We start from the raw sequence: 17,255 nt of genomic DNA on the forward strand, positions 1-17,255 counted from the left end.
GACCGGGGGCTGCCTCACACCAATCACGGCTGCCCCAGCTCCCAGCGTACACGCAAGCCCTTCGCCACTGAGCCAGTCAGCGAGCTAGTCAGTGCTTACAAACCCTCTCTCATTCTGTCGCTCTCTTCCACTCGCTTTCTCGCACACTCATACAAGCTTGCTTGCTCTCTCTCTCCCCTCTCTCGCTCGCTCTCACTCGTCATTGTAAAACCACAGGGAGACTCATTGTGGCTCCTACATTACCTCTCTCTCACCCTATTGTTTTATACTTCTAGTGGCACACGCTCCGGGATCAGCTCTGGCGTGGGCACTAGGCTATGCACAGAGAAGGATAATGAAAGAAACGCACCAACGAGAGAGGTAGGGGTAAATGAGAAAAGAGATAATTAAAGAGCGGAGGAAAAAAGGAGAAGAGAGGAGAAGCTTGCATTGTATTCTTCACAGGGAAAAAAACCTTGGATTAAGCTGACTTTGAAACTGTTTGCTATAATTGTGATCATTCAAGGTAAGTGTGCTGTTTAATTATATCTTAGTCGGGCTGTGTTTCATTGTTGTTTTTTTAGAAGGTAGGCTATGCTGATAATGAATATATTTCTCCTCCAAGTCAATGATGAACTAACTGAGTTACAGTGCCAGCAACTCATGGACATTTCTGTCACTGCAGCTGCCCCAAATGGCTTTCAAAGCCTCCTTGATGTCAATGCTTTTTTATGATATATATTTTGACTTGTCAATAAAGTCATTAACCCCCAAACCCGGCACATGAGTAAGTTGTTAGATGTTATCCACACCACACGTGAGTAGGAATTGCATACAGGGGGAACAGAACCAGCGGGTGTCCTTGAAACAGTTCTTGCAGGAAGAGTTTGAGAGAGACAGGAGGTTTGTGTTCAGAGTACAGTCAGTCCTACTGAAGAATGTCTCCCATGCATGACTGTACTGTCTTTGTGGTCTTTAGGTCAAAGCGAGCCTATCCATTTGTTCATAGATGACACAGTAGGTGTCAGCGAATGCAGATTGGCACATGCGTCAAAGCATCCCTCACTTGGACTGTGTGATGACCCTGTTTATAATTCAAAGTGAGTGATTTTTGTTGCATTTAAAAGGAAATATTGATGTTCAACTTGGCATTGGAAAGTATTCAAACATTGGATATCAAACCAGAGCCTGTCAAGTAGTTTGGGCAACATCAAGGAGCTGATTTCAACACTGCCTTGAGGGAAACCAAAAAGCAAAAGTCAACATTTTTTGATTGCATGTGGTTCAGCTTCACAGCAATGTTTAACACTCTTGTAAATCGAATGAAAACAAAACATTTTATCATTGTATTTGCTAAAATAGTTTTAGTAAGAGATTCCATTTAAGGAACATAACTTTGCATGTGAATTCATGTGAAACCATGTTTTTGGAACACTTCACGATGTTTTACATGTGGATGTTCATGTGATAACATAACCTTTCACATGTGGATTCAGATTTTCACATGTGAATATTTTTCACATGATACTTAACAGGTGATGCTCTGCAAACAAAATTGTTTCCTTGGGATTCAGACACAAACAACACTTTTTACATAGTGTTTTCAAATCATATATTTGACACTAAAGATTACATTGTGTATGTTGCTTGAGATTGCAATTATTCTTCAACATGTTCTCACCTGGGGTTTGAACTCACAGCCTCTTGGTTTACGGCATGCCAATCTTCCTGCTATGCCACCATGTCTGTCTCAGTAACTGATTTAACCTGTATTCCTACACTATGGACTTATTAAAGTAAAAATATTATATTTATAGTGATTGAGGCATTGCATTAAAACTGAATAATAGTGCCTACCAATATTAGAAAACTATACAGAAAACCCCTCAAATTGCTGAAATAAATAAATAAAATCAATGAGGAGAGAAAAGTCATATTTAACCGATAACTAAAATAGCAGTGCAGATGGTACTTTTGTGCAGAGATGTATTATAGGTAATGAATGTGTAGCATAGTGCTACAGAATTTGCAGAGCAGAATAATTGTGATTTCAAATCTCATGTGGAGTCATATTGAAAGACAGAACTACGTGATCATGTCAAATAGAATCATAATGTCATTGATGAAATATTTGCACACTATTTTAGCTGAACAACGTACCAATTACTTTAAAAGGAAAAGAGACACATTTAACACATTTTAACACCTCCATTTCACATGTGAGTGACTGGTTTCCGGGAAGTCTATCGCAGGAGAGCAGAGATGGGTGATAACAGGAGAACTTTAATATACACCCTGGCCCAAAGGCACAGGCGAGGCAGCACAAAGCACAACCACGGTAACATGAACTTGATAAACAAAACAAATGAACCTAGGTTTGAAACAAACCTAGCGCAAGCCAGCCTGTAGCGTAACACCCTACACAAAGAACATTTCCACACACATGGGGGAAACAGAGGGTAATATACATTTAGTCTGATGAGGGAATGTGAACCAGGTGTGCGGGAAAAGAAGACAGGTGGAGCGGCGATGGCTAGACGACCGATGACGTCGACCAGCGAACGCTGCTCGAACAAGGACAGGGATCAACTTCAGCGGAAGTTGTGACAGTAGCCCCCCCTTGACGCGCGGCTCCAGCAGCGCCGACACCGGCCTCAGGGACGACCCGGATGGCTAGGTGCAGGGCAATCCGGAAGAAGACGGTGGAACTCCCGCAGCATAGAAGGGTCCAAAATGTCGCCGGGACCCCCTCGATGTTTAAAGGGGGCAGAGGAACCTCTCGCACCTCAAAATCCTAGAGCGGGCCAGCCACCACCGGCCTGAGGAGAAACACATGTAAAGAGGGGTTAATAGGGTAATCGGGGGGAAGCTGTAAGCGGTAACTAACCTTGTTCAGTTTCCTCAGGACTTTAAATGGCCCCACAAACCACAGCCCCAGCTTCCGGCAGGGCAGGCGGAGCAGAGAGCCAGGGTACCGGCCTGGGGACCGGGTAGAGAGCCAGACCCGGTCCCCAGGTGCGAACACCGCGGCCTCACTGCGGTGACGGTCTGCGCTGGCCTTCTGGTGCTGGACATGGGCGACGTCCCAGGTCTCCTCCGCGCACCTAAACCAGTCATCCACTGCAGGAGCCTTGGTCTGACTCTGATGCCAAGGCGCCAGAACAGGCTTGTACCCCAGTAAGCACTGGAAAGGCAAGAGGTTAGTGGAGGAGTGGCGGAGCGAGTTTTGAGCCATCTCAGCCCAGGGCACGAATGCCGCCCACTCCCCCGTCCAGTCCTGACAATAATACCACAGAAACCTACCCACATCCTGGTTAACTCTCTCCCTGTGCCCATTACTCTCAGGGTGAAAACCCGAGGTAAGGCTGACCGAGACCCCCCAGACGTTCCATGAACGCCCTCCAGACCCTCGAAGTGAACTGGGGACCGCGATCAAACACTATATCCTCAGGCACCCTGTAGGGCTGTAGGGAGACCGGGCAGAGGGAGGAAATGGCAGGACTTGGAAAAACGGACCACAACGACCAGGAATGTGGTGTTTCCCTTTGAGGGAGGAAGATTGGTGAGGAAATCGACCGACAGATGCGACCAAGGCCATTGTGGAACGGATAAGGGTTGTAGCTTACCTCTGTGCAGGTGCATAGGGGCCTTACACTGGGTGCACACCGAGCAGGAGGTAACATAAACCTTCACGTCTTATGCTAAGGTGAGCCACCAGTGCTTCCCACTCAGACAGCGCACTGTCCGACCGATGCTTGGATGACCAGAGGAGGGTGACGTGTGGGCCCAATAGATCAACCGGTCATGGACAGCAGACGGAACGTACAGACACCCAGTAGGACACTGGAGGGGAGCTGGCTCTGCCAGCTCAATGTCCGCGCCCAGCTCCCATACTACCGGTGCCACAAGGCAGGAGGCCGGGATTATGGGGGTAGGATCCATGGGCCGCTTCTCTGTGTCATACAGCCGGGACAGTGAATCTGCTTTAACATTCTGGTAACCTGGTCTGAAAGAAAGGGTGAAAACAAAATGGGTAAAAAACATGGCACACCTTGCCTGACGAGGATTCAGTCTCCTCGCTGCCTGGATGTACTCCAGGTTGCGGTGGTCAGTCCAGATGAGAAAAGGGTGTTGAGCCACCTCAAGCCAATGTCTCCACGCCTTCAACGCCTTGACCACAGCCAACAGCTCCCGGTCCTCCACATCATAGATTAGCTCCGCCGGGCTGAGCTTCTTCAAAAAGAAGGCACAGGGGCGGAGCACGGCTCCTATCCCAGCCTCGGACACGTCCACCTCCACCGTGAACGCCAAAGAGGGATCTTCTTCTTAGAGAAGGCGAGAGCCAAATCGGAATATTCTGGACTTTCCACCATAATAGCACCAATGGAAACCCGCAAACACCTCCACGAGCACTCTCGTGACCACCCCGTGAGAGCCCTCCGTTGCCATGAAACAGTGGGATGATGCCAGAGTGCTCTGCCTACTTCTGCGACCCCCAGAGGAACCAACCCGACACAGACTGGCAGTGTGACCTCTACGGCCACAGATGGTGCAGGTGAAGAGCCCCCCTTCAGGGTTTTCCCTCAGAGGCACGAGACAAGGGCGGACACCCTCTCACGTCCCGAAGGAGCCGGTGGACGGTCCCAAGATACATGTCCAGCTGCAACAAAAACCCCTGGCAGAGTGCCGCCGTCCCATCAAACTCCCTGGGAAGAGCAAGACGAATCACACTGGGACCGGGTGCAGGGGAGGCGAGTAGTGGAGACCCCTGTTGTGCTGGTGGGGGCGCTGGAGCGACTCCCTGTATCTCCCAGCGGTCCATAGTCTGGACGACGCGGTCCATGACAGCGCCGAGATGGTGAAGCATCGCCGTGTGCTCCCAGATGCGCTCCTCTACCCCCACAACGGGGGCACCCGCTCCTGCAGACTCCATTGATCGGTGTGGAATTCTGTAACGGGGAGAGTGACTGGTTGCCGGGAAGTCAGACGCAGGAGAGCAGAGATGGGTGATAACAGGATAACGTTAATATACACCCTAGGCCAAAGGCACAGGTGAGGCAGCACAAAGCACAACCACGGTGACTTGGATAAACAAAACAAACAGACCTAGGTTTGAAACAAATCTAGCACAAGCCAGGCTGTAGCGTAACACCCAACACAAAGAACATTTCCACACACAGACATGGGGGAAACAGAGGGTAATGTAATTTTAAAATTTAGCCTGATGAGGGAATGAGAACAGGACAAAACAAATGGAAAATGAAAGGTGGATTGGCGATGGCTAGAAGACCGGTGACGACGACCGCCGAACACCGCCCGAACAAGGAGAAGGACCAACTTCGGTGGAAGTCGTGACAGTGAGGAGAATAACATTTGTTCAACTCACATGTTAATTGCAGATTCAGATGTGGAATTTGCTCTTTCACACATGAAATTCAAACTCTCACATGTGGAGTTGCATTTTCACACGTGAAAAACTTTGTTGAAATGTTCCATCCCCATGTTGGCACATTTATTTGAAATTCTATCATGTTTTCACATGAGGAGCTTCATGTTATCACTTGTTGCTTTTACATGTTGTCACATCTTATCACTTTAACTTCACATAAGATCACTTGTTAAACACGTTAATACATGTGAAATAAATGTGTTTTTTCTGTAAGGGATCAGATACTTTAATATTTAAAAACAAAAGTGACAGTAAAAATTTGGGTGTGCTTTTCTTATGCACTTTTTAAACAATCCAGAAACAACACAGCCTTCTTTGGAATGCTCACATTGCAGGCACGACTTTATATACCGCATATTATAGCCCATGTTTACGTACATTTCTGAATTACCTTAGTGGTTTAGAAGATTTCTGGTAGTATCCAAGGGGATTTGTACCAACAAACTGAGAGAATATGAAAAGGCAACACACACTACATGATATGCTACATGTTGAATAAGGGATCATGGATGCACCATGTTATTCAGATGAGCCGTAGAAGAAGACATGAGTACAGCATATTAAATATCTACACTGCTACACCGCACATACCTGTAGGGTTTACATGTGGGGAGACAAATTGAATGCACATGTAGAGAGTTATGCATCTCAGTGATCCATTGCTGTGGAGTATTTGTTTGTCGAAAATTCAATGCATTCATAATGCATAGCATACTGGATATGACAGGATATAGATTTTAGGGAGAAATGAAAGCGGTGAGCAAGCATTTTATTCAGTGGCTGTTTCAGTATATCTACTCTGCTGAAAGTATTTTTTTATTTTTTATTATTTGGTAACATAATGGTAACACTTTAACTAAACCCAACAGGTACTTTGATATGTGGATATAGGTAAATATTGCCAATTGGAATGCTGTACTGAAAACAATGCAAATGCTGTGTGCATTCACAGTCCTTTCATCTCCATTTTCTGTAATGGAATTCCAAAGGAGAATATAATGTATATATGACAGTGATGACATGTGACACTTCATGAGTTTCCTGAATCATATTTATGCACAGGCATACTCCCCGACCTATACCTTCAGATTGCATGCAAAACCCACACTTGCCTACACTGCTCTGCACCACTTTCTCAGTGCAGATCTAATGTCGCACTCTTCAGAGGCATATACATAGCTGTATTTGGGCTGTGTTGCAAATGGCACCCTATTTCATACATAATACAGTACTTTTGACAAGTGCTCATAGGATAAGATCTTTGGGCCCTGGTCACAACAAGTGCAATATATAGGGAATATGCTGCCATTTGGGACACAACCCTTGTCTTATCACCATTCAGCTGGAAACACTTGCTTTAGAATAATCAAATCATTCTCCAATGAGTCCACTATTACATAGAACAGGAGATGGACCTCTTGAGCAGTATCTATGGAGGGTATACAGGAGAGAGATTAGCATTCAAAACATGCACCCACACTGGGATATCGTAACTACATGAATTATGTGATAAACGAGGGAGACATATGATGCATTAATGTACACTGGCGATGGTGATGCTACATGACTACAGCACATGTCCTGTCTGTTACATTGCTTAGCACTTCTGGAACTGACTTGTGTCAATAGCATTTAGATAGCCTTGATGGGCCGGATGGAGAGCCCTACTAATTGTGTTAACTTATTGCCAATCCCATTTTGTACAGGTCTGGTTAGATTAACAAAAGTAGAGTCAGGTGACAATCTATTAGATTTGTTAATTGTAAAACTGTACAGTAAACTCAACTGTAAATGTTCTGTAAACCTCATAGCTATCCAAGTATCTTTGGGTAATCCACTACACTTACTGTTGCATTACATTTACATTTAAGTCGTTTAGCAGACGCTCTTATCCAGAGCGACTTACAAATTGGTGCATTCACCTTATAACATCCAGTAGAACAGTCACTTTACAATAGTGCATCTAAATCTTAAAGGGGGGGGTGAGAAGGATTACTTATCCTATCCTAGGCATTCCTTAAAGAGGTGGGGTTTCAGGTGTCTCCGGAAGGTGGTGATTGACTCCGCTGTCCTGGCGTCGTGAGGGAGTTTGTTCCACCATTGGGGGGCCAGAGCAGCGAACAGTTTTGACTGGGCTGAGCGGGAACTGTACTTCCTCAGTGATAGGGAGGCGAGCAGGCCAGAGGTGGATGAACGCAGTGCCCTTGTTTGGGTGTAGGGCCTGATCAGAGCCTGGAGGTACTGAGGTGCCGTTCCCCTCACAGCTCCGTAGGCAAGCACCATGGTCTTGTAGCGAATGCGAGCTTCAACTGGAAGCCAGTGGAGAGAGCGGAGGAGCGGGGTGACGTGAGAGAACTTGGGAAGGTTGAACACCAGACGGGCTGCGGCGTTCTGGATGAGTTGTAGGGGTTTAATGGCACAGGCAGGGAGCCCAGCCAACAGCGAGTTGCAGTAATCCAGACGGGAGATGACAAGTGCCTGGATTAGGACCTGCGCCGCTTCCTGTGTGAGGCAGGGTCGTACTCTGCGGATGTTGTAGAGCATGAACCTACAGGAACGGGCCACCGCCTTGATGTTAGTTGAGAACGACAGGGTGTTGTCCAGGATCACGCCAAGGTTCTTAGCGCTCTGGGAGGAGGACACAATGGAGTTGTCAACCGTGATGGCGAGATCATGGAACGGGCAGTCCTTCCCCGGGAGGAAGAGCAGCTCCGTCTTGCCGAAGTTCAGCTTGAGGTGGTGATCCGTCATCCACACTGATATGTCTGCCAGACATGCAGAGATGCGATTCGCCACCTGGTCATCAGAAGGGGGAAAGGAGAAGATTAATTGTGTGTCGTCTGCATAGCAATGATAGGAGAGACCATGTGAGGTTATGACAGAGCCAAGTGACTTGGTGTATAGCGAGAATAGGAGAGGGCCTAGAACAGAGCCCTGGGGGACACCAGTGGTGAGAGCGCGTGGTGAGGAGACAGATTCTCGCCACGCCACCTGGTAGGAGCGACCTGTCAGGTAGGACGCAATCCAAGCGTGGGCCGCGCCGGAGATGCCCAACTCGGAGAGGGTGGAGAGGAGGATCTGATGGTTCACAGTATCGAAGGCAGCCGATAGGTCTAGAAGGATGACAGGCATGCATCTCCCACAACAAGACAGCAGCAAATACACTCAGCTGAGTTGTGACATCCTCTAAGAACCCTCTAATGGAGTTATTGAGTCCCAAATGGCAGCATATTTCCTACCTAGTATAATAGTTCCTATCCAGAACAACATGGGGCCTGGTCTAAAGTAGTGCACTCAAAAAGGGAACAGGGTACCACTTGGGATGCACACTGTGTGTTAACCGCTTCTCATGGTTCTACCCACTTTTACTGAACTCCATGTAATTTTAATGGCAATACTGAGTGGCTCCACAAAAAGACCAAGTCCATCTGCAAATTCCTCACTGTCACTATATGAAATAATCTGCAGCACTGTTTGACCAGGGGAAAGAGAAAGGCCTGCATCACAAATGGCACCCTGTTCCATTTATAGTGCATTATTTTAGGGCTCTTGTTAAATATAGTGCACTATATAGGGAATAGGGTGCAATTTGGGATGCAGCCAGAAAAAGGAGGGTGTTTATGGATGTGTGTCCTGTATTCATTATCATAAGAAGAGCAGAAATGATCAGTCATTCGGATATGCGACCTATCACCCCCTTCTGCCGAATGTGTCGGTCAAGAGCCTTCTGCTTAAATGGGATCAATACTTGAGATTGTTTGGATTCTTAATTGTAAAACTTTATAGTAAACTCAACTGTAACTGTTCTGTAAACCTACCTGTAACTGTTCTGTAAACCTCATAGCTATCCAAGTATCTTTGGGTAATCCACCACACAGATCTGTGTCCCAAATGGCACTCTTTTCCCTACATAGTGCACATGTTTTGACTCTGCAGACCTTTAAGACAAGGCTCAGACAATCAACAGCATGATTCCTAAACATCTCAAATTAAGGTCCTGCCGTGATGGATGAGCCTCTGTCTACTGGAGGTATTGCTCCTCGTTTCCTCCTGACTGATGGGCACTCCAACTCTGCAATTATTTAAATAGATTTGTCTCCATTACTTTGTCAAGTTTCTGGAGGTGGTATCTTCTGCTGTGTGCTGGAACACCTCTTTAGAGAGGAGAAAAGGAAACCTCCCCTAATATTTTCCAAATCATTTTGGGAACCACTCATCATTTCAATCAGGTGACATTGGGTTAGTTTAAAAATTGACTGTAACGTTACAGATTTGTGATCCCTGGGAGTGTAGTAAAATAATATGACAGAAGAACAGACATCATGTTGCATGGGTGTCTGTCTGTTTACCCTAGTGAACTGTAAGCTGTAAGAGTGTGATGCAGTGTGTTAGCTAGCTGGATGGCGAGCTAATGGGCCCAGCAGAAATGGCCAAACCTAGTCCTCTGAGGACCCGGCTGGCCAGGAGATGTGCCGACTCTGCAGGACAGAGATTATTGTGTGGCCATATCAGAGTACAGCCACCACAGACTCCTCCCTCCCGCACTCCCACCGCTTGGTTCTGGCACAGGGGACAGAGTCAAAGCGAGAGAGAAAGGCATGGTTTTCCTTTTCACACAAAAATGTTATTGACATTGTACCCCTGTTCAACCTGATCTTTTATATTCTGTCCTATGGGATTTTATTCCATTCCATTCTGTTCTGTTCATTCTGTTCCAATTAAAACTGTTTCTGGGTGAAATCTTGGAGGCAGTTTAGAAGTATCAGCTCCTTGAATGTGTACAGTGAAATAGAGACAGAAACCGACCCCTTGTCATTCAGTCAAGTTCATATTTGCCTTTTTCAAACATTTTGACTGGTGATTCATTTTGACTGGTAAATAATTATATTATAGCATTAGCTAGTTGCCTTCCATTTCTGTTTTTGAATACCACAGCATTAAGACTTAAAAATAGCAGTCACAGCAGTGACTGCCTGAGGCTTTTGTGCCTTTGAATACATTTTGTTCCATGCCTGTGAAACATTCACCACAGAATCCTTGTAAACGGTCGACAGGTGTGGTAGCCATGAATTCACTGGAGGTCATCCATAAGCAAAGCCATGATGGAGAGTGTTGCATTACAACAATGTGTTATAGTTTTATGGTACGTATGTCTCTGTGTCTGTGGTGTATTTGTTATGATAATCCAACTGCACAGGTAAATGGTTTGGCTGGCAGGCAGGCAGACAGGAAGGAAGGCGGGCGGGCGGGAGGGAGGACGGACTGTTGGAGGAAAAATTCCATTGTGTGATGATGTGTGGATCTGGTAGGAGTCCATAACCTTAAACATAACCTCCTTAGCTCCCATTGGCAACACTGCAAAGATTTCCTGTCACACAGGTGAATGACTATTAGTTTACTGACCCTAGAGGTAGAGGGAGATTGTAATGATTTCCAGAGAAGAAAGGTAGCTACTGTAGCTTGGGGCCCTTTCAGGTTACTAGTGGCATACCTTGCCTCTGCTTGAGGATAGAGCTGGATATGTGAGGAAGAAATAGATAGGAATAGGAATACCCCATTCCTGGTGAATTCACACAATCTCTGATTGTACTCAAGGGCATTAGCATACCCTTTTAAATATGATGTCTTTGAGTGTGAGATCAGTATCATTCAAAACATATATTAATTATATTCTGGTGTTTGGATGTAGCTGTACACTTCAGACAGTATTGAAACACTTTGTGGAATTCATGATTTATTCCAAGAGGGAATAATACATGGGTGTCTGTAATTACTAAACTGGATAATGTATCTCTGCCTTTCACTAGGCATGACTGTGAATTTAGCCCATGTGTTACCATGAAGCTCAAGAGAGAATGATCAAAACCTTTGAATACTCTGCAACAAAAACACAATTTGAAAAATGCATGTGCTTTTATCATGGTTCTGCTGAGATTTTGAGCAGAGTATATGCAGCAAATATATAAAGGTATACACTATTACTTTGATCAGAGAAATATGAATTAATCTTTCCGTTTATGGGGGGAAAAGCCTCTTAGCCAAGAAGATCTAATGGATAAAACATACGTGAGAACTCTCACAATATTTATCTCATCTTATCTGTCTGTCTGTTTTTATCCAATCCTTTACTCCTACGCATTTAACATGTTATCCTGTACCGGATGTCACATAGAATTTGGAGCTCCATCCATGCAAAAACTAATCTTCGCTTCATTACAGAGAAACCTGTTCCTTTAAATGCTCCCAGTAAGGCAATGGACACCATATCCCTGTTTAACACCTCATGAAAAAAAATCAACCTTCAACCTTTGAAATTTCACAGTGGAACTTTTCTGTAATCATAATATAGTAGATTTTGCATTTTTGTATATAATATGTTTGTATATAAAAACAATGCTTTTTGCTTGTTTATTCCTCAAATATCAATATTGTACTGATATATCATTCACAACAACTAACACCCTTAAAATAGTGGAGCATGGACTTGGATATAAATACTTTGTATTTTGATTGTATCAGCATCGAGCTGTATTATTGGACTGTGGATTCTTTCTGGTTTGGCTAGCGTGCGACTCAGCATTTCTGAGTTTTGACATTGGATTCAGAGCATCTCTTCTTCCTGATTACCTCACCCCCCCACCCCCACCCCCCTCCGTAATGCTTATCTTGACACGGCGGAAATTACATCATAACTTTAAAGAGGAGGTTAGAAGAAGAAGCACCTCTCCTTAGCCAGCAAAACCACTAACATGATAATAGTACAATCATTTGGTGGGTGCTTATATTTGTCCTGTTTAACACATGTACAAGTGTGTATTAACCCTTTACACTCGTGGGAATTGGATTTTACGGATAGGGCTAAATTGAAATATTTCTTACAGAAGAAATATGAAAATCATATGCATAAGTGTCTCACTGTATAATGATAGGTAACAGGGACAAGAATACGTAATAGGGTTTTTTATTTCTCCACCCAAAATAAAGTAAGTCATGAAAACAACAGGGACAAAGCCCAAGACAAATATGTGTGTATATATATATATTTAACACAGGGATGTAACCCAAACAAAAGAGCGAGGTTTATACCTCTAAAAACACACAGACGAGACCCGTAATAACAAGCGCACAATAACGTGTAGCACGAAAGCCAAAACAGAGTACAGACCAACGGACATGGGACAATAATCAACAAGGACAATGGGGAACAGAGGGCACTTATATACACATACTAATCAGGGGGAACCAGGTGTGCGTAATGAGACAAGACATGTGTCCAATTCAGTGATGCCTAGAAGGCCGGTGATGTAGACCTCCTGGAACTGGTGAATGGATTGAACATCAGTACCCCCCCTCCCATCACGCTGCAGCAGGAAGACACCGGCCTTGGGGACGACCACAGAGAGGTGGTGCAGGTCGGTCAGTGAGCCAACGGTGATAATCCCTGGTCAGCAAAGTGTCCAGGATGTCCATCACAGGAACCCAGCACTGCTCCTCTGGGCTGTACCCCGCCCTACACCTCAAATTCAGGACTTCACAGACCGGCCCTCCCTCGATGTCCAGAGGAGGAGGCGGGGCGCCACTGGGTTCAGCCTCAGCGAACGTATCAGGCACCACTGACCCAAGGAGAGACTCATGAAAAGTCAGGGTAATTAACCCTCCTCGGGACTTTAAATGGCCACACAGACCGCAAGCTCAGCTTCCGGCAGGGCAGGCGGAGGGTGGAGAGCCAGACCAGGTCGCCTGGAGAAAAAACAGGCGCCTCAATGCAGTGGTAGTCGGCCAGTTGATTGTGCCGACGCCACTTGTGCCGAAACCACTCGTCCCCGGTCTGGCTTGTATGCCAAGGTGCTGGCAGTCCCGCACACCCGTGGGCACATAGGCACATAGGCACGGTTCTCCGGGCACTGTGTAGGTGCAGGTTCCTTGCGCAGGGCCTGCCATATGTCCGCGTTCATTTCCCACACCAATGGTGCAATGATACGGGGCGGAGGGATAATGGGGGTTTCCTCTCCCAACGTCATTGAGGCGAGACAGGGTGTCCGCCTTTACGTTCTTCGAGCCTGGCCTATAGGAAACCGTGAATTGGAACCTGGCAAAGAATAGAGCCCATCTGGCCTGTCTCGGGTTTAGCTTCTTCACTGCCCTGATGTACTCCGGGTTGCGGTGGTACGTCCACACCAGGAAAGGGTGTTTGGACCCTTCCAGCCATTGCTTCCACCCCTTCAGAGCCTTCTTGACAGCCAAGAGTTCCCGGTCCACTACGTCAAGGTTCCTCTGGGCGGGGCTCAGTAGCTTGAAGCAAGGCTGCAGCTTTGTAGGGGTTCCAGTATGCTGGGACAGCACTGCCCCGACTCCTACTTCAGAGGCATCCACCTCAACGCTGAAGGGGAGTGAGAGGTCGGGATGTGGCAGCACAGGAGCAGTGGTTAAGCATGCCAACAGTGTCTCGAACACCCTATCCAACCTCCACTGTCCAACAATGCTGCTGGGGACCTCCTCTCAACAGGGAGGTAAGAGGATGAAGCCCCGGATGAACCTCCGGAAATAGTTTGCGAACCCCAGGAATCGCTGGACTGCTTTCACAGAGTTGGGGATGGGCCATGATCTGACTGTGCTGATGCGTTGCTCCTCCATCTCCACTCCCTCCATGGATATAAGGTAGCCCAAAAAGGAGACGGTTAAACATTTCTCTTGTTTAACTCTTAGAACTACCCATCCCGGATCCGGGAGAATTGTTATCAACTAATTAGCATAGCGCAACGATCAAAAAATATTACTAGAAAAAATTCATATTCATGAAATCACAAGTGAAATATAGTGAAACACAGCTTAGCCTTTTGTTAATCACCCTGTCATCGAAAATGTGGAATTATGCTTTACAGCCAAAGCAAGACAAGCGTTTGTGTAAGTTTATCGATAGCTTAGCATAGCATTATGTCCAGCTAGCAGCAGGAAGCTTGGTCACGAAAATCAGAAAAGCAATCAAATTAAATCGTTTACCTTTGATGAGCTTCGGATGTTTTCACTCACGAGACTCCCAGTTAGACAGCAAATGTTCCTTTTGTTCCATAATGATTATTTTTATAGCCGAAATACCTCAGTTTCTTGTCCACGTTTTGTTGAGAAATCCACCGGAAATTGCGGTCACGACGACGCCAAATTAGATCCATAATATTGACAGAAACATGGCAAAAGTTTTTTATAATCAATCCTCAAGGTGTTTTTCAAATATCTATTCGATAATATATCAACCGGGACAATTGGCTTTTCAGTAGGAACGAGAGGAACAATGGCCACAATAGGGATGCATTTCAAAATAAGGGTCACTTCCTGATTGGATTTTTCTCAGGCTTTCGCCTGCAATATCAGTTCTGTTATACTCACAGACAATATTTTTACAGTTCTGGAAACTTTAGAGTGTTTTCTATCCCAAGCTATCAATTATATGCATATTTGAGCATCTGGTCCTGAGAAATAGCCTGTTTACTTTGTGAACGTTATTTTTCCAAAACTGAAAATAGTGCCCCCTATTTTCAAGAGTTTAACATATAGATCATACTCCAACAGTCTTCCCAGCACAGACCTGACTAATGAGACATGCTAGGTGCGGTCAGCAGAATAGAACAAAATGTAATCTATATCAACCACTATGCCCCATCCCAGCATGCTCCGAAACACTTCAATAATAAAGGCCTAGAAGACTCAAGGTGCATTAGACAGGTCAAAGGGAATCACGAGATACTCCTAATGGCCCGTGGTTGTGGAAAAGGCAGTTTTCCATTCGTCGCTTGCATGAATGCGCACCAGATTGTAGGCGCTCCTCAAGTCCAGTTTCGTGAAGTACTGTGCCCCGTGCATTTGTTTGATGATGGTTAGGATGAGGAGTAAAGGATTGCTGAACTTAACAGTGGCTTTATTAAACACACTGGTTGAGTTGACAGAAAAGGAAGGAAGATCTTGTATCCTATCTGCGTTGGAGCAGGGGAATTCCCGAACTTGTCACCCCCTCGCCTATTAGAGGATAGAGGGCAGGTCGTGGAGAAATTACCCCTTTCTCCACAATAGGAGCAGAGGCCCAGAATGCTCTTCTACGTTCTGCCTCGGGCAAATGTGCAGAGCCCACCTACATTGGCTCTGGCCATGGAGAAGGTGTAGCCATGGGCTCCAGATTCCACTCAGGTCTTCGTCGGGACTGCAGGAGGTTGTCCAAATGGATCGCCATACTGATGAGCTGGCGGAGTGACAGGTTGTCATCACGGCAGGCTAACTCCATCTGTACCTCCTCCCGCAGTCCACTGCGGAACACCGTGACCAGAGCCGACTCGTTCCATCCGGTGGAGGCCATGATGGACGGGAACTCCAGGGTGAACTCCGAGGCGATCCTAGATCCCTGGCATAGTCGGAGTAGGCGCTCACCTCCCTCTTGGCCTTCCACAGGATGATCAAACACTGAGTAGAAGAGGAGGGTGAAGCACTAGTAGGACTCGACCTTGGGTCCGCCCATTTCCCAGACTGCGGCACCCCACTCCAGGGCCCATCCAGTTAGTACCGAGATGACGGATGCAACCATGTCTCGGCCGGAGACAGCTTCGACGTAGGGAGCACAGTACAGGTCATATTGCAGAAGGAATCCCTTGCATCTTGCTGGCGTTCTGGGAGGGACAGGGGTATTCCGCGGACCGGCTCAGGTGGGACGGAGGCCGGTAATGGTGGTGTGGGGGTTGGTTCCGGAACCGGTGCTGGAGACTGGATGAACAGCACAGTCCCCTCCAAATGCAGGATGGTTGCCAGCACGCTGTCCATGGCGCTGCTGAATCTGGAGAGACAGTCCTCATGATGCTGGACTGTCTCTTTGATGGTCACCTGCTCAGGCTTTCCCGCTGTCTCCATTTAGATGGGTCGATTATTCTGTCATGCTGTATAATGATAGAAGACAGGCACAGGAATATGTAATAGGGGATTTTATTTCTCCACCCAAAATAAAGTAATGACAACAATGGGGAAAAATCCCAAAACAAAAACGTGTATATATAAAACACAGGGATGTAACCCAAACAAAAGAGCGGGGTGTAATTCTCGAAATAATACACGGGACGAGACCCATACTAACAAGAGCACAATAACGTGTAGCACGAAAGGCAAAATAACAGAGCACAGGTCCTCACAAGACTAATGGACATGGGACAATAATCAACAAGGACAATGGTGAACAGAGGGCATATACTGTATATACACATACTTATCAGGGGGAATGAGAACCAGGTGTGCGTAATGAGACAAGACAGTCCGTGGTTGGTGGTAATGAATCCAATTCAGTGACTCCTAGAAGGCCGGTGACGTAGACCTCTGGAGCTGGTGAACGGAATGAGGGGCAGTACCAGGGGATCCATAACAATAAGCATGATAGCAATTGAAAGGCAATAGGTTGGAGATTATAGTGGAAATGATTTTTGACCAAAGTTGAGGACACAACAATTCACCTGACACAAGACTGAATCCAAACATTACACTGTTGATTTTATGTCGATTTTACTGTACTTTTCGGCACATTTCTTGGTAAAGAAATCTAAAAATACTCTGGATACATTCAGTAGGATGATAAGAATATTCCTGGAACATGTGGGGTAGGTACAACATAAGACAAAACAATGCAATGTTTTTGAGTATGAGGACCAACTGTTGTCCCCAAGTGGCCACACACCCCTCCAAAGTATACAAAGTTCCTAAGTAATGTCAATGTGCTTGCTTGTATGACTCAAAGAAGAGTTTTCAACTAAAAGGTGCTTTTTCGAGCTCTCCTAACTGTGCCGTTGAGGAACTAGAGCGG

The 17,255-nt window shown here is 46.0% G+C and overlaps 1 protein-coding gene across 1 annotated transcript in view; it reads left to right on the plus strand.

Annotated features, from left to right (window-relative positions):
* Positions 1-210: 210 nt before the first annotated feature.
* The window catches only part of LOC123991124 (cadherin-12-like), a 208,748-nt gene continuing 191,703 nt past the window's right edge, over positions 211-17,255 (plus strand). Inside the window, 1 exon segment of the mRNA XM_046292351.1 lies at positions 211-505. The gene's annotated coding sequence lies outside the window, so the exon portion shown is untranslated.

The sequence above is a fragment of the Oncorhynchus gorbuscha genome, linkage group LG12, assembly GCF_021184085.1.
Source record: "Oncorhynchus gorbuscha isolate QuinsamMale2020 ecotype Even-year linkage group LG12, OgorEven_v1.0, whole genome shotgun sequence".
NCBI lineage: Eukaryota > Metazoa > Chordata > Actinopteri > Salmoniformes > Salmonidae > Oncorhynchus > Oncorhynchus gorbuscha.